General features: G+C 49.0%; 1 protein-coding gene across 4 annotated transcripts in view; it reads right to left on the bottom strand.

Annotated features, from left to right (window-relative positions):
* USP33 (ubiquitin specific peptidase 33) overlaps positions 1-15473 on the bottom strand; it is a 65102-nt gene extending 49629 nt beyond the window's left edge. For 2 of the 4 annotated variants that reach the window (XM_036755138.1, XM_036755141.1), the window contains exon 1: positions 15366-15443. The gene's annotated coding sequence lies outside the window, so the exon portion shown is untranslated. Of the gene's footprint in view, positions 1-15365 lie in introns of all 4 variants that reach the window. The other 2 variants (XM_036755142.1, XM_036755140.1) reach the window with 2 other exon arrangements.
* Between the last annotated feature and the right edge of the window lie 8879 nt (positions 15474-24352).

Genomic DNA, 24352 nt, shown 5'->3' with positions numbered 1-24352 from the left:
CACAGAGGGAGTTGCCAATCTGCATTAGGGGAGATTTTGGTTTTGGTTTTTTATCAGACTGTTCTATGAAAAAAATCAATTAAAAACATTAAAATGAAAAAAAAGAAAGCCTCATTTGCATACCCACCAATGTATGGATTTATCATGGTTTTTAAAAATCTTATTATCAACAATAATAATCTAGCAATTACATAATGCTTTAATGTTTGGAAAGCACCATCCATCCATCTAGGTCCCTGTGAAGTAGGCATTATTATGCCCATCTTATATACGAGGGATCTAAGGCAGGCAACGAAGAGGCCAAATTTGAACTCGGGCCTTCCCAGCTCCAGGGACCGTCTGACTGCCTTACTGTTTGAATCAGCTTCTGGAGCTTAAAATACATTCTCAATCAATCAATCAATCAATCAGAATTTATCAAGCACCAACATCTATGTGCCAGACACTGGGCTAAGGCACCTTCTCTATGTCAGGAACAGGGAACCCCAGACAAAGCTGGAGCAGTCCCTGCCTTCAAGAAGCTTCCATTCCATCAGGCAAGAAACCATGTCTGTGCAAGACTCTGCAGAATCTGAAAACAAGGTGATTGGGGCAGGGGAAAGGAGGCCCTACCTGTGAGGGAAACAGGGGTCTAGGGGGCAGCTGACAGGCCCAGCGAGCTACGACCTTAACTTTGCAGACGTTTGCTGGCGCTGTTTCTGCCCGAGTAAGGTAACCCCTCATGTCCTTGCCTGCCTTACTCATTACTTACTGCTCATTCTTCCAAAGGGTGGCAGGGGAACCACGGAGGAGAAGCCCACAGAGAAGCCCACTGTGGCCGGAGCCCTTGGATGGGGCGGAAAAAGCCAACAGCCTGGACTCGGGAGGAGGGGAGGGTCTTCTTGGTTCTGCTCCCAGGCTTCTCTGAAACCCCTTTGAAAGGTGCACCACAACTGCTCATCATTCCCCAAAGACTCCAGGGTCCTCCCTCTTTCTCTGATCTCTCTGCAGTTAAAGCCCAGCAGGGTTATCCCTGTACAAATTTAACTCTGGACAGTTCCAAATTGCTTTCCAGAATGGCAGGACTAATTCACAGCTTCACCAACAGAACATTAATGTACCTGTTTTCAGGTCCATTTCAGAGGCGGTAGAGTAGTGGGCCTGGAGCCAAGAAGAGCTGAATTCGAATTCTGCCTCAGACTCCTACTAGCCATCTATCTCTGGGCCAGTCACTTAATGGACCTCTGAAGTGTAAAATGAGGACAACAGTAGCACCTACCTGCCAGAGTTGTTGTGAGGACCAAGTGAGCTAACATATGTAAAGGGCTCAGTACAATCTCAGGCACACCGCAGGTGCTTCATACATATTCCCTTCCCCCTTCCCAATTTGCCACAGCCCCTACAACATACCACTTTCCTCCTTTGTTAACTTTGCCAATCTAATAGGTGTGAGATGGAACCTCGGAGTGGCTGTAATTTCCATTTCTTTCATTATTAGTGAACTGAAGCATTTTTATAGGGTTATCGGCCATGTGGATTTCTTCTTTGGAAAACCACCTGTTCACATCCATTGATCATTTGTCAAATGTGGAATGGCTTTTACTCTTACAAATCTGAATCCATTTCTTATATATCCTGGAGATTAGACTTTTGTCAATGAAACTTGCTGCAAAGACTTTTTCCCAATGACTTTCTTCCATTCGAATTTTAGCTCTATTTGGTTGGTTTGGATAAAAGCCTTTTAATTTTATCAAAATTTTTCATTTTATCTCTTACGATCCTCTCTATCCAACCAATTTGCATTCAAAAGACATGAGCAGAAGCTGAAAATGAGGGCAAGGAACCCATCAACCAACAAATATTTATTAAGCTTCTCTACATGTGTCAGGCACTAGGGAGATGAAGAGAAAAATCAACAGGTGCTTGCCCTTTAGCAGCGCACACTCTATCAAGACAACAGAAATCAATGTATGGCTAGCTTCCGGAGGATCAGGGAAGGTCCCTTGGAGGAAGCAGCCAATGAGCCGAGTCTCTAAAAGGGAGAAGTGAGGAGGGGGTGCCTTCCAGGCAGTCTGCTAAAGGAAGAGGGAGAAGCCAACATGGCTATACCCAAACTGTAAAGAGAAAGGGAGGTTCAAGTCAGGTCCTGAAAGGCTTTAAAAGCCAAACTGTATTTGATCCCATAAGAAGCCATTGGGGTTTACATAAATCAGCATTTCCGTATATTACCAAGAGTCCAGCAGCAAGTCAGAAAGAGAAATTCCATTTAAAACAACTGCAGACAGTATAAAAGACATGGGCGTCTACCTGCCAAGACAAATCCAGGAACTCAATGAACACAATTACAAAACACTTTTCACACAAATAAATACAGATATGAACTGGAGAAATGTCAGTTGCTCACAGGGAGGCCGAGCCAACAGAACAAAATGACAATTCTACCTCAGTTTACTTATTCAGTGCCATACCAATCAGACCACCAAAAAATTACTTTATAGAGCTGGAAAAAAATGATAACAATTCATCTGGGAGAACGAAAGGTCAAGAATATCAAGGTAATTGATGAAAACAAATGTGAAGGAAGGTGGCCTAGCCATACCAGATCTAAAACTATAATATAAAGTGGTAATTATCAAGCAATCTAGTACTGGCTAAGAAATAGAGAGGTGGATCAGTGGAATAGATCAAGTACATAAGACAGTAGTAAAAGACTTTAGTAATCTTGTGGTTGATAAACCCAAAGACCCCGGCTTTGAGGACAAGAACTCATCATCTGACAAAAATTGCTTGGGAAAACTGGAAAGCAGTTTGGCAGAAACTAGGTATAGACCAACATTTCCTACTGTATACCAAGATAAGGTCAAAATGAAGACATCATTTAAACATAAGGGATGATACCATAAGCAAATAGGGGGAGCACAGGATAGTTTACCTATCACATCTATGGATAAGGGAAGAGTTTATAGCCAAACTAGAGATAGAAAGCATTACAGGATATAAAATGGATAATTCTGATTACATTCAATTAAAAAGGTTTTGCACAAACAAAACCAATGCAGCCAACGTTAGAAGGAAAGCAGGAAACTGGGGAATATTTTTATAGCAAGTTTCTCTGATAAAGATCTCATTTCTAAAATATATAGAGAACTGAGTCAAATGAATAAGAATATGAGTCATTCTCCAATCAATAAATGGTCAAAGGATATGAACAGGCAGTTTTCAGAAGAAATCAAAGCTATCTGTAGTCATATGAAAAATGCTCTAGATCACTACTGATTAGAGAAATGCAAATTAAAACAACTCTGAGGTACCACCTCACACCTATCAGATTGGCTAATGTGACCAAAAAAGGAAAATGACAAATGCCTGAGGGGATGTGGCAAAATTTGGACACTAATGCACTGCTGGTGGAAATGACTATAAAACTATGGCATACCTTTCAACCCAGCAATAACACTACTAAGTCTATATCCCAAAGATATTAAAAAAAGAAAAAAGAGAAGGACCTATATGCACAAAAGTATTTATAACAGCTCTTTTTATGGGGGCAAAGAATTGGTAATTGAGGGGATATCCATTAATTGGGAAATGGCTGAACAAGTTATAGTATATGATTACAATAAAATAATATTGTGCTATGAGAAATTATGAGCATGAGAGTTTCAGAAAAATCTGGACTTACGTGAACTGATGCAAAGAGAAATGAGTAGAACCAAGAGAATATTGCATACAGTAACAGCGACATTGTACATTCAACTGTGAATGACTTAGCTATTCTCAGCAATACAGTGATCCAAGACATTTCCCAGGGACTCATGACAAAAAATGCAATCCATTTCTAGAGAAAGAACTGACAGAGTCTGAATGCTGACGGAGCATACCTTTTTTACTTTATTTTTCTTGATTTTTTGGTCTGTATTTTCTTTGACAACCTGGCTAATATGGGAAGGTTCTGCACACCCGCACAGGTATAACCTATATCAAATTGCTTGCCTTCTGGGGTGGGGTGGGGGGAAGGGGGAAGGAAACAATTTGGAGCTTAAATTTTTAAAAAACGATTGCTAAAAATTGGTTTTACTTGTAATTGGAAAAAAATTAATATAAAAAAAGCCACTGGCATATGAGTAGGGTAGGGGAAATCATTAGACCTGCATTTTAGGAAAATTCCTTTGGTAGCTCCATGGACTATGAATGGGAGCAGAAAAAACTTCAGGGGGAAGGCCAATTAGAAATCTATCAGCTCTAGACCAAGTGAGATGGGTCATTCAGGGAGCAGAGATGAAGGGAGAATTCACAGCGGTTAAAGAGAGAAGACAGATACAGATTAGGAATCCGACAAAAAGGCCAAGTGGAAAGATCAGTGGGTTTAGAGGAGAAAATGACAAGTTCAGTTGCCTCTAGAGCAGGCGTTTGAAGGGTTCATCAGGTCGGTCACTGATGTGGGCCTGGGGGAAGGGCTGGATGTGGAGATCCGGGAAGAGGTGATGACTCACGGGAGCTCCAAACTCCAAGCTACTAGACACAAGTCTCCAATAGCAAGGGTCAAAATTTGCATGTGGGCAATAAAATCTAATAGGAACTTGGTAATCAGCATTTTCTTTTAGCTCATAAACATATCCACACCCTTCTAAACATTTTCACATGCGGCACAATATGAATTTCCCAAACTATGATTTAAAAACAGCTATTGCTTATTCAGCACATACTGAATTTTCCAAAGGTCTGCTCATCAATGTGACCCTAGATTCCCAATGGCAGGCTATGCAGAAGGCCAGGCCTGACAACTTCTGCCAACCTGGAAATGCAGCTCTGGCACTGTATCTATAGTCCCTATGTCCATCAAGAACTAGCCTGGCTGTCTACCTTAGCCTCATTGGTCAAAAGATGGGTGTTCTGGACACTGGGTACTGCTGCAGTGACTGACAAAGAGCAGGCAGAGTGGTCTCCTCTGGCACTCTCTGTCCACTTACCAGCTCAGCTCTTGGGGCTTGGTTTCCCTGCCTGTAACCCAGGAGACTGGAGTGTAAGCCCTAAGGTCCCAGTCCCCTCTAAATACCCATTAATAGGCTCACCTCAGCCTAAGGGAAGAATCCAGCCCAAGAGCACAGTGGAGACAAGAGGAGAATGAGAAGGCATTCATGTGGAGCCAGTTCAGCTCACTTTCTACCCAAAAAATAAATTAATAAAATCTTCCTTGTATTGCTCTCTTGCCTGACTCTGCCCTTCAGCCCCTCCAGGCAGCAGCTCTATTTGCTTTCCAGGGATCTGGACAACAAGCGTCCTGCTTCCTCTGGGCGTTCCCTGAAAAACCTTTTAAGGAGCATTTTCCTTTTTGGCAAGGTAAACCCTACAAAATGGGATCCTGTGTGCCCTCAAATACTTGAGACAGACAGAGGTATCTCTCAGGACTCTCCCATCAGGCTTCCCAAAGAAGCCAGGGCCCTCCAATTCCACCCTAGCGGCCTTTCTTACACATCGGGGTGAATCAAACTTATGTTTGTTATGACCCGAGGTGGGTCAGTCCACAGCAAGAGCTGGCTAACAGGAGACAGTGGGGAAATGGGAAAAGCCTGGAGAAAGGCCAACCACACCCTGGGTAGATTTTTCTATGTGAGGCTGATGGGCAGACATACAAATACTATTAATGGGAAGGTGGAAATGGGGCAAGAGCTACCCTGCAGGGAGTCTCTGGAAATGGAATGCAGAGTTGGCAGTCTCCAGGAGGATAAGGCCATTATCAGCCATTATCAGGTCCCACAACACGCAGACCACTACGGACCAGATAGATCCCTCTGGCTGTGTCCCCTTTCCATCATCCCCTTCTCCTCAGACCCTCCTTGGGGCTCACTGTTCTGACTATAGGCCAAGGTACTATAGTATAAACATTACAGGCCTGGCATTACAGGATCACAGCTGGGAGGGAACTCAGCCATACCTGAAAGGAATCCCACCAGCACATGCTAAGTGGTCATTCGATCTCTGCTCTGGGGCTGCTACCCACTACATGCCAAAACAGAGAGCCGTCTCTGGGGTCAGGAAGCCTAAAGCTTGACAAGTGAGACCACACATCCTGTCCTGCCTCCTCAGGCAGGGGATCTTAGCCTTTTCTGTCTCTCGGACCTCTATGGCAGGCTGATGGACCTCTCCCCTGTTAAGACCGAGCTCATGGATGGCAGGGGCTGCTTTTTGCTTCTTTTTGCATCTTTGGCACTTAGCACAGTGCCTGGCACACAGCAGGTGCTTAATAAATGGTTACTGACTGACTGACCCCAGAAAAAAATGACTTTTTAAAATCCACAACTAAAGAAAATACTAGATTTCAGTTAGGGTAGTGAAAATAAAGTCATAATTTCCCCATCCAAGTTCCGAAGCCCCTAAAAACACCCAAGGTCCAAGGACCCCAGGTTCAGGACCCCTGTTCTAGGGACAAACAAAACAAATCTATTCCCTCTTCCACAGGAAGGTCATTCAGACTCTGGGGGAGGGGAGGTGTCAACACCCCAGTTCCTTCCACTGATTGTCATGAGCCTGACACTCAAGGCTCTCACCCATGCCAGGTGCTGCCCTCTTCTGAGCTCATTAAGCATTTCTAAAGCACCTGCTATATGCCATCAGGCACTAAGGGTACAAAAAACAAAACCAATTGGTCTCTGTCCTCAAATAGCTGCCTATGGAGTGGGGAGAGAAACAGGCCTATCAACTATTTTCATTCAAAATATATAAAAGGTTATTTCAAGGGAGCAGTACCATGGAGGGGAAGAGCACACTCAGGCTGGCCTCTGAGAATCACCAGGGTTTCTAAGACCTCGGGGTCAGGTACCCAGAACTGACCACATGTGGCCTCATTGGAACAGAGGACAGACAGCTGGCCTATCACCGTGTCCTTGGGTGTGGATGGCTGCCTTCTCACCCTGCTGTCTCCCAGGGAGCAATGACAGCATCTGCTCACCTGACCCCCTGTGAAGTTAATCTCAGACCGAGCGTAAGATCTTTGAAACTTCTCTCCTTGCCGGAAGCCCAGATGCCTGCAGAGAAGCCCCATTCCTGGTCCCTGAGACAACAAGGAGGCAGGAATATTACAGGGACGTCAGAGTGACAGCTATTTAGAAAGCCTGGGCTTGAGAACACAAGCCTAACTTTGAAAGGATGATTGATTTTGGCCCAACGTGTTGGACTTCAAGCACAAGGCTTGACAAGACTCCTGTGTAGCTCCCTCAAGACAAGGTAAGCCTCCTTTCCTCAGGTGCCTATCTGCGCATCTCAACAACTGAATCCCAGCGCGGCGCCAAGTGTGCGCCTTGGGAAGACAAAAGCCAGACTTCGAACTGCAGTCTTTTTCACATTCAGGCTCACCTTGAGTGAGGCTCATCCTGCCTCAAACTAACCCTTGTCCAGCAAAGCTCAAGAGGATTCTGGGCATCTCGAGGCTCATGATGACAAGGTCTCTGCTACATGTTATAAAGAGTTAGAGCAAAGGGTGAAAATGCATGGCTTCCTTCCCCTAGCTGCGGATGGTCCCAATCCCAAATGAAGGAGCCCAGCACAGGCCTGACCTGGAGCTGACTGGCCAAACTGACAGCATTCACTTTCCTTGATACAGAAGTCAGCTTGTAAGGGTTAGGCACCTGCTAAGTGCTGGGGGAACAAAGAAAAAGAAGAGCCAGTCCCTGCCCTCAAGGACCTTACAATCAGATGAGGGAAGGGAACACACAAAAGGGAGAGGAAAGGCAGGGTGAGGGGGGCCTAGGAGGGGCTGGGAGAGATGAGGAGATGTATGAGCTGAGCCCCATTCCCCAATCAGGAGGGCAGGGCAGGGTGAAGTGAGGGTATATTACAAAGAGGACAGAGGGCATCCTGGATCCTGAGCAGAGCAGCAGTGGGTGGCATATGTTTATGAAAGGTTTCAGGCCCTACCTGGGGAGCTCCTAGCACCAGGAAATCACAGGACCTCTCTATTCTGGCCCTGCTGCTTTCCTGAGGGCAGGAGCTGTTGCCCTTTCTTCTCTGTATCTCCAAGGCCTGGCAGGGTCCTAGGCACAGAGCAAGGGCTTAATAAATGCATGCTGCCTGGGGACAATGGAGGGACCCTGCCAGCCTTACCTTAGGTGACCCAAACAAAGCCCATAGTCTTCAAGGATGACCTAGGAAGACACCCCTAAAAGGAGAGGAGTGAGGAATCATAGCTTAGGCTGCCTCCTCCAGGAGGGCCATGGGGTACCAAGTTGTGGCCAGAATGGCCTTTGTTTTCTTTGAGTGACTCAGCTTACCTCACTGAGCCTCGCTGGGCACTGGGGCTTCTCTTCCAGGGCAGGAAGCCCAGAAACCATGCCAGGAAGAGAACTTCCTGTGTGACGAGTCATGGGGCTGGCTGAGGGGAGGTGTTAACTCCAGAGCCATGTCCTATTGGGTGTTAACCTAGTCTACGCTAGGGGGAGGGGCCAACTCAAGAACCAATCGGCCCTGGTCATTCAGGCGGCGCTTGATGATGTCAAGAACTCTATAAGAAGGGAGAAGACAGCTTGAAGAGCTCTCTTTCCTTTTCCGGTTGGTGTGGGAGCAGCGGCAAGCGTGACTCTGGGCCAGCCCTTGCTCTCGGGCCGAGCCCAGATGTTGGTAACTATGAATTGTATTGGGTCTGTCTGTTGATATTTGTAATTTGTTTGTATTTTGGTTTTGAGGTTCGGGGTGCTGGTTCGTTTCCCCCGAACTAAATGAATGTTCTGAACCTCAGGGTGCTGGCTTTTTCCCCTGAAGTAAGTGAATGAAACTGTATTTGGTCTGTCTCTTGATGCTTGTCTCTTTGCTCCCCTGAACTAACTGAATGCTAACTGAATGCTGGTGTTTTCCTCCCGAACTAAATGAATGTTGTCTGTATGCTAACTGAATGCTGGATTAAAGTAAGCTGGTCAACCCCTTCACTGTGCTTTCCTTGTTTAAGCAGATAAAAAGAACCTGTGCTTTCCCGGCATGCCAGCAGCCTCCTGGGTGCTGGCTGTGGGGGGATCTTACACCCCCACAGGAGCTGCTAGCAGGAGCTGGTAGATGGATTGTTAAAACACAAGTCTGGACTGAGCGCTGATACCTCTGTCACCAGAGCAGGCTCCACCTCCCCCAAGAAGATGGGTCAAAGGACCCCTAGCTCTTCTCGCAGGCCTCCATACGAGACGCACACACAGTCTTCAGGAAGCACTGGCAGACTTGGGCTGGAGAGAATGAAATGCCCACAAATACATAAGGGCCAAGTCCCAGAGTGGGCAGAGAGAACCCAGAGTGTAGGGAAGGCCTCCCCTAAGAGGGGTCACTGAGGTGAAGGCCCGAAGGTCCCCAGGGCAGAGGTGAAGAGGAGAACATGCCAGGCATGGAAGGCAACCTACACAAAGGAACCAGCTGAAGGGTGGTGAGGCTACAGAGTGCTGGGCCTGGAATCAGGAAGACCTGAGTTCAAATCCAGCCTCCTGGCCAGGTCTGCCTCAGTTTTCCCATCTGTAAAATGGAGATAATACAGCACCCACCTCACAGTGTTGTGGTAAAGTTGAAATGAGAATATAAATATGTAAAAAGTGCTTTGTTATCCTTAAAGCACTGTATATAAAGTGCTTTGTGGTCATGGCCCTGGTAGCCCTCATTACTATGCACAAGGGAACCGTGAGCAGGCCAGAACTTTAAATGCATGTGAAAACAGCCTGGCAAAGAGGGCAGAGTCAAGGGTATTTTCCCCTAATGACGAAAGGGAACCACTGAGCCTTCTGAAAAGCGGAAAGGCATTTCTGGAAGGTTCTGCTTGTCAGCTAGTTTTCCCCATCTCTCAAGCCTAAAAAAGCCAGTCCTCCCCCAAAACTGGGGCTTTTCCCCCCACCCCACCCCCCACCTACTGGGAAGGGGCAGGTCTGAGATCTCCGCCTGGGCCTCTCAAACTAGGCAATCCTGGGTCTAGACGACATGAAAAGGTCAGTGGGCATGGAAGCCCATGGAGTAAGCAAAGCACAGAAATGAACATTATGGGCATTGCCACTGAGCTGTGACCCCGTACATGAAAGCAGAGTCTCACTGCAATGGGATGGGTGGTTTAGGAGGTCCCACCACTCTGAGTTGCCCAGTTTCTGCCTCTCCTGTTTCTCATTAGGGCAGAAGCATCAAAAACCAGAGCAAACAAACCCTGAAACTCAGTGTGATCCACCCAGGCGGTGGCATGTGGTATGAGAACCCCAGAAGGAAGGAAGGAAGGAAAACTCTCTTCTTTTATGTAGCGCTGAACTGGTCCTAAAAGTCGCCAGTCACCAAAGAAGGCCATCTGCCCAATCACACCAAGAGACAGGTGAGTCCGTCTGCCCGAGAGGGGCTCCCAGCCACAGGCCCACGCAGCTACCAACCAACCAGCAAGTGCTCGATAATAAAGCACCCACTCTGTGCTCGGCACTGTGCTGGGCGCTGGGCACTCACGATGAGAGGAGAAGACAACTTTACCAAAGAATCTGTATTCAAACTTCCCAATTTGAAATGGTCCCCTGAACTTTGGTTCAGTCTGTTGTGACAGGTGACAGGTGACACAAGTCTACATCCCCAAAGTGCAACTAACCTTCGAGCTCAAAGGAAACAAACCCTTAAATCATGGAAGAATTAAATAAAAACTCACATACCTTTCTTCTCTTGAAGAGAGTGCAAACTGGGAAAAGCTTCACTAAACTACTAGGTAATCCCACCTAGAAGAAGTTCAAATTCTTCAGACTAGAGAAATGCACATTAAAACAAGTCTGACTGCTAACCTGCCACCCACTAGACTGGCAAAGGAAATGCAGGCAGAGAAGGAAATTGCCAGCCGATGCTACGCACCATCAGTGAACCCCACCAGTCCTACAAGAACACGGAGAGAAGATGGATGGAGAAAAGCCCAATTCAGGCACATCTAGCCACAGCAGTCGGCACTTCTGAGCACCACTGACTGGGCATGTCTTCATATGGTATGGAATAGGGCAGTCTGGGGAGCATCAACATGGAATCCCCATTCTGGGGGAAGAGTGGGGAGCCAGGGAGGACGGAGCCACGGAGGGCTCACTAACAGCCTGCCAGCAGTCAAGCCATCTCACACCTTCCTCCATGCAGGGAAATGGTGTCTAAGGACAGGCTGGATGACCCCTCGTTGTCCAGGCAATTCAGGCTCCTCGGGGGTTTTGCCTTCCAACTCCAGGATTCCACGTGGGCTCAGCTTTTGCCTAGGTCGGCCCTTCTACTGGGAGGGGACAAAACAAGAGCGGATCTCTGTGGGATTTTAGTTGTACGGATGCAAAAGCAGACCTGTCCAGACGACAGCGGCTCTGAAAGTCGTGATGACAATGACAAATTTGCAGAGACAGACCTTCATGACAACCTTGGAAGGTAGGTGCTATCACTGTCTCCACCTTACAGGTGAGGAAACTGAGGCAAACAGGGTAAAGGGACCTGCTGAGGCTCCCATAGCTAGCAGTGTCTAGGGCCAGATCTGAACTCTCCAACACTAAGCACTCTGGCAGCCCCAGCCTGGCCTACGTTGTTCATTCTTTGATTGAGCCAAGTCCTCCAGAGAGGGCTATGATTCTGGTTGTAAAACGCTGCCATACGCTCATTATAAAAATCTCCCGAAGAGTCTGAGTTGGGGGGAGAACTGTGCCCCAGACCTGTGATTTAATGAGGAGAGAAGTGCCCAGAGGCACTCAGGAAGCACACAGCAGACAGGAGGCTCAGCCCCAGCTCTTCCAGGATCCACAACAAAGCAGCTAATCGTTCCTTGTTCCACGGAAAATTCAAGTTCATAGGAACATTTCTCTAAATTGCTTTTCCACAACTGGTGTGAGCCGAAAGGAGCTGGTGGATGAGAACTTGTGACTCCCTTCACTTGGTCACCACTAGCCAGACCCCAGGACCCTCCCCTACCACCTGCCTTTTCAGCTGCTCCCCGACTTTCTCAGGGATGGATAATCCGATCAATCTGACCATGGCTGCAGTAAAGACCCCCTATTTGAGGCTACCAGGGCAGAGGTTCCCTCCATGGCCCCCACTTCCTCCCCTTCTCTCTCCTACTCTCTGTTCCAGTCTTCCTCACACTCCGTTGGGCTCCCCCTTTTCTATTCTTTGTATATGGAAATGATCTCTTATTAAAGTTAAACTTAAACATATTTTTTTTAAAAGAAAACCTGTTCTTATTAACAAAATTGTTCTTCATAGCTTCAGAAAAATCTGGGAAGATTTAGATGAATACATGTGAACTGAAGTGAGCAGAACCAGAACACTGTGCACAGAAACAGCAACACTGCAGCAATTATCAACTGAAAGACTCCGCTACAGCAATCAAGACAAGGACCCAAGACAATTCCAAAGGACCCATGATAAAAAAGGCTCTCCTCCTCCAGAGAGAAACAGATAAACTCCAGAGTGCAGACCGAAGCAGACCTTCTTTTTTATTTTCTTGTTTTGTGTGTGTGTTTTCTTTCGCAACATGGCTAATATGGAAATCTGTTTTGCATGAGCTCAGTGTATAATCAAAATAAAATTGCCTGCCTTCTCAAGGAGGAAGGAGGAGAGGGAGAAAGAAAGAATTTGGGACTTAAATTTTTTTTAAATGATTGTTAAAATTTTTTTTACATGTAATTGGAAAATATTTGATGAATTTAAAAAAAAAAAACCACAGAATTGTCCTTCATATTAGACCTGTGCCCTCCTCCCCAAAAATTATTCTTTTAAAAAACTATTCTTTATATAGCTTACATGTTATTTTCTATATGAATGCTTTTTCTCCCAACTACAGTGTCAGTTCCCTGCAGGCAAAGATGGATGATTTTTGTCTTTGTCTGGACAAGGCCTGATAGGGGCAGTACTTAATGCTTTTTCAACTGAAGTCAACTGACTGGATCTCTATCACCCACAGTCCCTAGATTTGATCATCACTTCCAAGATATTCAGGCAATTGTCCTGAAACAACTTATCTACTTCTATCATTCCTCCAGGGACTGCCCCAACCTCCTCCCCTCCTCAAAACAATGCACCCCAAACTAGGCCTGCAGAGCAGAGGACCTGGCTGCCTGAAGCCTCAGGAGGGGACTTCTCTCAATTCTCCCATCCCTCCTACTGGCCCGCCGAGGGCAGAGAAGCAAGGAGCCCTGGATTTTACTCAAGAGAGCCCTACATTCAAACCCTGACTGGCAGAACCTGATTTCTCACCCAACCAAGGTAGATGGCTCAGTACTCACCTGAAATCCCCTCTTTCCCCTGGACGTTAGCCTTCTCCCCCTCAGCCCCACTTTTTCTCCGGGTCCCCTCCCAGGCTGCCAGGGCCTCCCTGCCCCTTTCATTTACTTGGTATCTATGTTAGGTGGACCCGATGTCGCCCCTCTCCAAATGAATGTCAGCTCCTTCTGAGAGGGGACCAGCAAGGTTTGCTTGTGTCTCCAGTGCCTCTGGGACCCAAGACCAGCAACCAACTCTTTCTCTCTGGCTTTTTCTCCTCTCCACAGGCTGCTTCTCATTTGCCCAAAACCAGTTCTAAAAAGGATTCCCCCATGCCTCTGGACCTGAGGGGCTCCATTCTGAATCTGATTAAGGCACATACCTTCGAGCCTTTTAACGAATCTAAGCAATACAGCAACCTGTTTCTGTAAACTAGGATAGCCAGAGGCTTGCATCCAGTGCTGCTGGCCACAGTAGTTTCTAGCAGGACCAACTTAAAGCCAGGCCATACCAGGCCCGTGACTCATTTCTGTCAGACTGGCCGGGCAAGTTGCAGCACTGACCGAGGTCTCTTGCTCAGCTACGGTACCCAGACAGCCTCCACCGATATGAGATTGAGAAAATGAGCAGAAGCCACCCCAGGAGGCTCCAGGGAGCCCAGTCACTTAGCATGGACTGTCCAGATTGAACCCTATGGCTCTAGCTCTCAGCCACCAAAGTCAACCAGCTCCCACTCTCTGCACTGGGGCCATCTGGGGGTAGGGGGGGCACACTGATGCCCAGAATCCCCACTTGCTAGTGACCTCAGGGCTATCAGGTGATGGGGACGCCGTGACAAGGCCTGGCCCTACCCAGGACTAACTCAGCCATGTCTTATCATTATTACTGGGCAATATCGAGTTCACACTATATCCTGACGGGAGGGAGAACCCCTGCCTTGGGCACCCATGTTCCAGAAATCACACAAGGACAGTGGGATGACCATGGCTAACCCTCCAGCTCCTTCCTCTCCTTCAATGGGAAACTTCCAGAAGAAGCTGTGTGGGATTAGCCGGATCACGCTCCCCAGCCTCGCTCAAGCCCAGGGCTTTTCTGCCGCTCGCCCTTCACAGCGCTGGCTGGAGCTGACCGCCCCTTCCTCGGGAGCCCCCCACTGCTGCTCCGCAGGCTGCCCGGCCCCTGGTGATCTCACGAGGAACTTCCATTGCCCACTCAGCCTGTCAGCCACGTTCAAAGCCTGGACGTCCCTGATCTTCTGAAAAAGCCCTCCCAGGTCCCCTCCTCTCTACGGCCACAGAGACCAGGAGGGCCCAAGGCAGAAAGATGCCCGCTAAGAGTCCGCTCACGTGTCTGCCTGGCATTGAAGGCCCCTGGAGGCAGAAGCCCCCTAAGCCGGGAGACCTCCCACACCAGCCTGGGGGCTCCCGCGGGGGCACAGCCCTCCTCACATTCAGAAGCCCGGGGGCAGCTGTGCTTGGCCCCAGGCGGCCGGGAGCACCTGCGTGGCCCCTGCGGGAGCCGCGCAACCCTACAGACGCGCTGTACCCCCAGCGCCCCCCTCCCCAGACAAAGGCCTGGAGGACGGGGGCTCTCCTCTCCAGCCCCGCCCCTCCCCACACCTGCACCACCTCTTCGATCCTCCAGGTCCCCCCTTGCCTTCCTCCTTTCCCCGAGACGCCTGCGGGCCCCTCCCCCGCCCAAGCTCGGACGCGGCTCCCGTCCCGGCCCCACCTGCTACCCAGCTTTCCCCTCCCGGCGCTCACCGTCACCGGCTCCACGCGGGGCGGGCCGGCACAACTGGTGCCCCGGGGGGCAGCGGACCCGCCTGGAGGCCGGCGCTGACCCAGGCCCGGATGAGGGCTCTTCTGCACGCGCGCCCCCAGGGCGGGGCGGGGGTCTGCAACTGCGTTCTCCTCGGCTCGGAGCGGGGCGGCCCGCAGGCGGAGAACGCCCGCCCACCTCGGGACCACCAGCCTGACGCGGCCTGGGGCTCCCCTCCCGGGCCTCAGGCCATCCATCCCGCCCGCACTTCAGACACCGCCTCGGGGCCGGGGACGCAGCACACAGCAGGCGCTTAATAAATGCTCGCGCATGGCAGGAGCCCGGCAGGCCTGGCAGCGGCTGTCATCTCCCAGCTCCGCGCGCAGGAGCCCGCCGGCGCCCCCGCCCCTCCCCCCAGCCCCGCTCACCGGTCACGGTCACGGCCACGGCCGCTAGGGATCCGCGCCGTGGCAGCGAGGACTCGTCCCACCCCGGCTCCGGCCCGCCGCCGCCGCCGCCGCCGCCGCCGAGGCCCCGCCTCCAGCACCGCCCACGGCCCGCGGCCCACGGCCCACGGCGGGGCCCACGTCTCGTTTCGTTGCCTTGCGTCCCACCGCTGCTGCCACCGCCGCCGCCGTGCCTGCCTCCTTCCGGGGCGGCGGGCCCAGCCGGGAAGGGCGGGGCGGGGGACAAGGGGGAGGGGGCGGAGGGAGGAGGGAGGGGAAGGTAGGGACGGAGGGTGGAGGGAGGGAGAAGAAGGGGGGGAGGGGGGAGGGGAGGGGGAGCGAGCCCCGCCCCCGGGCTGGTGGACAGGCGCACTCGGCCCGGAGGGGAGGAGGGAAAAAGGGAGAGGGGGTAAAAGGTCCCGCCCCCGGGCTGGTGGGCAGGCGCACACGGCCCCGAGTGGGGGAGGGGGGAGGGTAGACGGGAATAAGCCCCGCCCCCGTGCCGGTGCACACGGCCCGAGGGAAGGAGGCGGGGTCAGAAGAGAAGACCGAGCCCCGCCCTCGGGTAGGCGCACGTGGCTTCAGGGGAAGGGAGGAGGGAAGGGAACTAGTCCCGCCCCCTGGCGGGCTTGCCGAAGCTCCTAAGGGGAGGAGCCATGGAGGGGGCGTGGCACGGAGTCCCGCTCCCTCCCCCTGCGTCTAGTGCCTCCTCCTGCTGCTGGTTATCTGCTGAGGCTAGACTCAGAGCTTCTTGAGGGAAGGAGCCTCCTGGCTTTTTCTTTGGGTCCCCATGATTGCTCGCCAGCCACCCCGAGGTGGGAGACAGTCAGGGAGGACTCCCCCCATCTTTCTGGAGCACCTGACACCCACTGGCCGCCATTGAGTCTGCAGGCATTTATTAGGCGCATGCTGTGTGCCAAGGCCTTAGTCGGTGGTCTTGAACTGACCGTGCCCCCTTGGGGAAGGCTGGACAGCTCAGAGTCCATAACACCAGGAGATGGTTGCCTTTGTCCCATCTCTGCTGTGGCCCCTCCTAACAGACGGTGGCTTTTGCGCAGCAGTTTGGGGTGTGCCCTTGAGTTGGGGGTGAGTCTTGGGGGGCGAGTCCGCGAGCTCTTCCCCAGGGAAGATTTCCTAGGAGCCCAGAGCAAGGACAAACCCTAGACATGCCCTCAGCCCCCGTGCAAACGGGCATTTATCCACCCCATCGATCCCCATCCCCGGGGAGAATGTGCTGCGCAAACCCTAAAAGCCTCTGACTCCTATCAGTTTTGGCAGGGCCTAGCCCAGAACCTACCCATTGTGGTCCAAGAGGATGCTGCAGTGAGTACCACCTGGGGCAGTGCGCAAGGAGGAGTGCAAAGAGGTGTCTATCCAGGCACTGATGCCCAGCGGTCAGCAGAGCCCAGCAACCACCGCACTGTGTGACTCCAACAACTTAAGCGCAAAGAACTACACGCTCCAAAAAATCCAAAATGAACGCAGGGACCAGAAGACCTCTTGGTGGAGGCCCACTGGTCCTACACATGGCCTGAGCCTTCCTCTCCCCCAAAATACTATGTGTCTTATGGGATAGCTCCCTGAGAGGAGAGGGAGAGACACGTGCAGTACCATGTTGATGTAAGAAAGAGAAAATGGCTATAGAAACTTATTTTAAAAAAATACTGCTGGGATGATGTTTCAACAATCCAGCTATCAGCTTCTGTGGGGGTGTAAGATCCACCCACAGCCAGCACCCAGAAAGCTGCCAACAGCACAGGTTCTTTTGATCTATTTAACTGAGGAAAGCAAGGTGAAGGGGTTGACAAGCTCACTTTAATTCAGCATACAAATATCAGTCACTTAGTTCACGGGAAAAAGCCAGCACCCTGAATTTCAGAACAAAATACAAACAAATTACAAACATCAACAGACAGACCCAATACAGATTCATAGTTACCAACATCTAGGTTCTGAGCCTGGGAGCTCAGAACAAGGGCTGGCCCAGAGTCACACGCCACCACTGCTGCGGCAAAGAGCTCCAAAGAATAGACAGCCAACCCCTGGTTTTTATATCTTTTTCAGCTTCCAGGGTGTGTCACACATGCGACTCACCCACATGACCTAGAATCGTCACAAAGAGGCAGACTTAAACCCAGTGGTCTAAAAGCCTCTGCTCTCCCAGACATGTAAATTAGGCCCTCCCTGGAGTTAGCCCCACCTTGGGGCCCACCTTAGTTGCCAATCCAGACCCACTAAGGTTTTACACCTAATAGGGGTTTGGGCCTGGGGCTTAGCGCTTAGTAAGGCTCAATGAATTACTCAAAGGGAACAAAAGCCAAACTCAAGGGCACTTGTTGAACTAAGTGCTAAGGAGGCCATTTTTGCTTAACAACACACTCCACCCATTGTTCTAGGATACATAATCTAATCAGTCATGTATCCTAGAACATACATTGTGATCCAATTAGGAAGGAAACTAAAACATATCATTCACCAATAAAGCAAAACACATCATTCAGTGACATTTCCAAATATTGGTTTACAGTTGAAATGTGACCCACCCCTAGGTCCCAGCAAGATAATCTCTTCAATCAATCATTCCCAAAATACTTGCTAACAATTCAAATGTCCACCGTAGGTCAAAGCAAGTTAATCTCTTTAGCTCATAAAGTACTTCTTGAGCATTGCCATTGCAGGCTTTTTCCCAGTACCCTGAGGCACAGGCATGCTTTAGTTAGTAAAGTCCTAAAGCAAACAAACAAACAGAGTTCTCTTGGGGATGTCTCCTCCCCAAACTGCCGTTGCAGGCTTCCACGTGGCACCCAAAGTCCTCAAAGTTCTCTGCTCTGGCTGGGGAAGGCAGGGAAAAAGCACACTCTGCGTCTTGCTGCAAAGTTTCCATCTTGCCCCAGGGCTGGACTCCAAGCTCCTGGGTTCCAACTCCAGCCGGCCTCACCTGGTTTCTTCTGGAACGTAAGCAATTCTCCACTATTTCAATCCTCTCACCGAAGTCAGTTCCAAGGCAACTCAGCAATTTCAGCTTTCCAAAGTTCCCATGCAGGCAGTCTTCTGGATCAATTTTGGCAGCCGCTGTCTGCTTCTTCTTTCTCCTCACCAGCCCCTCCTGCCAAATCTGTAGGAAGGCCATTCTCTAAGTCTCCAAGGCCCTTCTCCACTCCTGTTTCAAAACTCCATATATAATATAATCTCAAGACATTCACCCTTTCAGCACAGTCCTTTGGGGCCAGGCTTATCAGCTTAAGCCCTGGGAAGAAGGGATTATCTCCTGCTCTGGGCCCCTGGGAAACCATGCCCAGCACTTCCACCCCCCTGTTTTCCTTCAGGCCTTCCTTGCTCCACAGAAACATAGCCAACCCAAGTATAAAGAGCAGTCCAAAAACAGGGAAACATTCAACCAACCCAGCACCCCGAAACGCCATGCTTTCCTGTTAAAGGCAGATCCTGACCGCGACTACGCCACTTGTTTCCACAATCCAGCTAGCAGGTTCTGTGGGGGTGTAAGATCCACCCACAGCCAGCACCCAGAAAGCTGCCAGCAGCACAGGTTCTTTTGATCTGCTTAACTAAGGAAAGCAAGGTGAAGGGGTTGACAAATTTACTTTAATCCAGCATACAGACAGCATTCACTTAGTTCAGGGGGAAAAGCCAGCACCCTGAACTTCTGAACAAAATACAAACAAATTACAAACATCAACAGACAGACCTTGTCTGATTCAAATCCCAATACACAGTTACCAGAGTTCAACAAAATCAGCATCCAGGTTTACAAGCTGGAGGGCTCCTTGGCTACAGCTGCCCAGAGTCTCCTCATCAACACCATCTCGAGAGCCCTTAAACAAATTACAGACAGACCCAATACAATTCATAGTTACCAACGTCTAGGTTCAAACATCAACAGACAGACCCAATACAGATTCATAGTTACCAACATCTAGGTTCTGAGCCTGGGAGCTCAGAACAAGGGCTGGCCCAGAGTCACACGCCACCACTGCTGTAAGGAGGAGCTCCAAAAAACAGACAGCCAACCCCTGGTTTTTATATCTTTTTCAGCTTCCGGGGTGTGTCACACATGCGACTCACCCACATGACCTAGAATCGTCACAAAGAGGCAGACTTAAACCCAGTGGTCTAAAAGCCTCTGCTCTCTCAGACATGTAAACTAGGCCCTCCCTGGAGTTAGCCCCACCTTGGGCCCCACCTTAGTTGCCAATCCACACCCACTAAGGTTTTACACCTAATAGGGGTTTGGGCCTGGGGCTTAGCACCTAGTAAGGCTCAATGAATTACTCAAAGGGAACAAAAGCCAAACTTTTCAAGGGCACTTGTTGAACTAAGTGCTAAGGAGCCCATTTTTGCTTACCAATACAGATGATTTCAGAAAAACCTGGAAAGACTTACATGAACTGATGATACAAAGTGAAATGAGCAGAACCAGGACAACATCTCAGGCATTAACAGCAACACTGTGGGAAGATCAACCAGGATGGACTTAGCTTGGCAATGCAATGATCCAAAACCATTCTGAAGGACTCATGATGAAAAATGCTGTCCACCTCCAGAGAAAGAATTGATGGAGTCTGAATGCAGACCAAAGCTGACTTTTTATTTTTTCGTGGAGTTTTTTTTTTTTTGGGGGGGGGGGTCTTTTCTAATGACTAAGGAAAATAGGTTTTGCATGATTGCACATGTATAACTTATATCAAACTGATTACCTGCTCAGAGAGGGGGGAAGAGGAAGGGAAGAAGAAAATTTGGAACTACAAATTTAAAAAAATGCATATCAAAACTTGTCTTTATGTGTAATTTGGAAAAAATAAAATGTTATTAAAAAGAAAGAAAGAAGAAAAAATCTGATGCTAAGCTGGGTCCTGAAGTTCTCTACTCACTTCTCCAGACATCAGTTCTGAGCTGGCAGAAAAATCCAGCTCTCATAAAAGGGACTTGTGGGGAGGAGGGAATCTGATGCAGGGAGGCCTCAGGCCTTGCTAGGCCGGTGACATTCACCCTCGGGGTTCTAGGGGCACCCGAAGGCTTGGGGTATTTCTTTTCTAAATCTGGTGGCTGGAGCCCCCATTCACTGGAGCTGCATGCAAGAGATAAGCTAACTGGGTCCATTTAACCAATTAACTTCAATTAGCTTTGACACAGGGATATTTGCTTTGAAGACACAGCAAGAAGGGGGGTTGCAGGTTTCTCCAGTACCTCAGGGGGCACCCTCTCCCCCATCCCAAGGAAAGCTGGCTCATCTATGGTGGAGTTGCTGCCCTGCATTGGTCTCCAGTGTTCACTTCCCTGGCCTCAGCTCCCTGGTCAAGGCCTCAAAGCTGCATTCCCCAACAAAGATAGTACTCCTGGACCTTTACTGGCTCAGGTCATGTCTTCTTCACCTAGGAAGAATAAGCAAACACCTACATCTGCCTTCAGGGGCCACATGGTTGGGGAGAGCCCAGGACTCAACCTTAGCCATTGTCTGTCCCCCAGATGAGAGGAGCATAAAGCCCACCTGGGACCCAAGGGGCTCCTGTTCACCCATTAGGTGAGATACACATTCTTTGTAGCAACAGCTAGCAGCTGCTGTGGGGGTGAAAGACCAACACAAGCCCAACAACAGGAACCCTGTCAGCACAGGTTCTTTTGATCTCCTTTTCCAAGGAAAGCAATGTTAAGGGGTTAACAATCTTACTTTAATCCAACATACAAATATCATTCACTTAGTTCAGGGGAAAAAGCCAGCACCCTGAACTTCAGAGCAAATACAAACAAATTACAAAGATACATTATAAACAGACCAAATACAATTCATAGTTAACCAAGAAACCATCAACATCTAGGTGAGCCAGAAGGATCTTAGAGCAGCTGCCCAGAGTCCCCATGCCTCCAGGAGTGAGAGCCTAAAGCAAATAGCTCTGTTCTCTCTTTTTATACACTTCAGCCGTCATCAACTGTCATCTGAGAGACCAGAGCTCAGGCTCCTACTATTAGCTCTGGTCTTAGCAACTCCCCTTAGGACCCTGAGGGCTTCATGTCCACATAGGCTTTGCACCTAGTAGATAGGGGTTTGGGCCTGGGGTTTTGCACCTAGTAAGGCTCAATCAAAGACACTTAATTTATCATTCTAAAACAGTAAGAAAAGTCCCACCTTAGTTACCAATGCAGTTGGGTGCTCCACGTGACCTTGTGAGGACTGGGTTCCTTGGCCAGCCACAACTTTCTGGCTTCCAGCCGGCTCAGGATGGAGAGGCCAGTTCCCTTCACCAAAAGACAATGGAAGATTTGACATTTCTCCTACTCCTGCTAAGAGCTCTTTATCAGCTGCACTACAGTCAAAACAATCCTGATCTATCTAATCCCATGAGTCAAACCAAATAATTGGCAATGATCAAAGATATTTGAGGTGGGATCAATGGAATAAATCTTTAAAAATGAACCTCACCCTCAGTATAGAATGTGTCTGGAAACTTTAGCTAAGGAGAGTCCAAAGCTATCGTGGTTAGTAACACATTGAAAAATGAATGCTTTGCAGTCATTGAAGATGACCTGTAAAAACTCACATCTGTATACTTCTAAAAAAAAAACCTGGGGAAAAATTCTTCACCTGTTTAAAAATATTCCTGATGAAGAAACTGTTAAAAAAAAAAAAGGCAACAAGACAAACCTCTTCAATGGGTAGATGGGCCTGAAGAAGGAGTTCTAGTATTCCCACCTACAGAGCATGTCCTCTAGAACTTTTGACCACTCCCTCCAAGGTTCTCCTTGCCAGCTGGCCAAAGGTGAAATGAACTAAAGTAACTCAAGTAATCCATTAACTGAAGTCATCAAAGAGGCACCTTTGGTTTGACCCTTATCCTAACACCTTCACGGCATGGGGAAAGAGAGAGCTGTTCTTAGATAGAGCAATCAAGGGGTCCTGACTCTTTGCTGGTCTTGGAATTGATGGTTAAGAGAGATGGAGGAGGGTTCTCTTTCAGATTATTCCCAAGGCTTTAAAATAGGATAATTTTAAAGTGCTTTCTTAATATTGTTTAAAGGGGGCAGCTAGGTGGTGCAGTAAGAGCACTGGCCCTGGAGTCAGGAGAACTTGAGTTCAAATCCTGCCCTGACACTTACTAGCCGTGTGACCTTGGGCAAGTCACTTAACCCCAATTTCCTTGCCTTCCCCCTCCCCCAAAAAATTATTAAAAGGTAGGGGGCAAGTGCCAGCTGGTGGCACAGTGGAGAGAGCACTGGTCCTGAAGTTAGGAAGACCTGAGTTCCAATCCAGCTTCTGACACTTGGTACTTAATAGCTGTGTGACCCTAGGCAAGTCATTTAACCCCAAATGCCCCAGGGAAAAAAGGGGGGAAGGGAGAAGAGTTGTTTGGCTGGTGGGTTGTTGTCCTTTATTCTCAAAGAGGACCGAAATGACATCACTATGTTGGGGTTGTACAATGCATCTGACTGTGGCTGATCAGACCAATAGGAGCTGGAAATGCTCTACCACAGGTCAGGCACAAATAGTCCATGCTAACATTTGGAGTGGAGATGGCTCTAAATTTGCACATCTGGTGTTTCTTTTGAGCTGTTTCAATTCTGCTTTGCTCATAGAGTGCAGCACCTTCTCTGATGCACGCACACCATGCTGGGTGGTCCTGTGCCAGTGTCTCCCATGTCGCACAATCAATCCCAAAGTTCTTAGGAGAGACCTTGAGAGTGTCCTTGTATTGCTTCTTCTGACCACCATTGGGCATTTGCCCTGTGTGAGTTCTTTGTAAAATAGTTTTTTAGGCAAATGTATGTTTTGGCATTCGAACAACATGGCCAGCCCATTGAAATTGTGCTCTCTGCAGTAGAGTTTGAATGCTTGGCAGGTCAGCTTGAGAAAGGACCTCAGTGTCTGGTACCTTATCCTGCCAAGTGATCTGCAGGATCTTCCTAAGACAATTCAGATGGAAGTTTCCTGGCATGGTGCTGGCAGACTGTCCAGATTTCACAGGCATACAACAATGAGGTCAGTACAGCAGCTCTGTAAATGCGAGCATTGGGTAGGCAGCCTAATACCTCTTCTCTCCCCCACTTTCCTTCTGAGCCTCCCAAACACTGAGCTAGCTCTGGCAATGAGTGCGTCAACCTGGTTATCAATGGGTACATCCCTGGGAAGTATACTACCAAGGTAAGGGAACTTATCTACAGAATTCAAAATCTCTCCATTTGCTGTAACCAATGGTTCCACATATGGATGGTGTGGTACTGGCTAGTGGAACTGTTTTCTTGGTGTTAATTGTTAGGCCAAAATTAGCACAGGCAGCAGAGAATCAATCCACATTCTGTTGCATCTCAGCCTCAGAGGCTGCACTGAGGGCACAATCATCTGCAAACAAAAAGTCAAACACCAACTCTTCTTCCACTTTAGTCTTGGCTTGTAGCCTTCTCAGATTACATAATTTACAGTAAGTTGGTCGCTGACCCTGCTGCCGTTTTTTGTCCTCATTGAAGGCATCTGACAACAGGGCTGAAAACATCACTCTAAAAAGCATGGGAGCAAGCACACAGCCTTGCTTCGCTCCACAGGTGACTGGGAAAGCACAAGAACATCGCCCATTATCCAGATCCCAGGCATGCATGCTGTCATGGAACTGACATGCACTACCGATTAACTTCTCCAGGCAAACTGATATTGTCCTGATCTTCCACAAGCCCTCACAACTGACAGTATCAAAGCCCTTGGTCAGATGCACAAATGTAGTGTCCAGCCCTCTGTTCTGCTCCTGGCATTTCTCCTGGAGTTGTTGGGCAGCACACACCATGTCGACTGTTGCTCAGCCCTTCCTGAAGCCACACTGACTCTCAGGTAGATGACCTCTTCCAGGTGAAGTATCAGCCTATTAAGGAGGACTCTGGAAAGAATCTTGCCAGCAATGACTAACAAAGAGACCCTCTGTGATTGTCACAGGACAACCTATTTCCTTTACCTCTATAGAGATGGACAA

Source organism: Trichosurus vulpecula, chromosome 4 (genome assembly GCF_011100635.1).
Source record: "Trichosurus vulpecula isolate mTriVul1 chromosome 4, mTriVul1.pri, whole genome shotgun sequence".
Lineage (NCBI taxonomy): Eukaryota > Metazoa > Chordata > Mammalia > Diprotodontia > Phalangeridae > Trichosurus > Trichosurus vulpecula.
The sequence above is the reverse complement of the archived record's forward strand: the minus strand, read 5'-3'. Positions and strand labels throughout refer to the sequence as shown.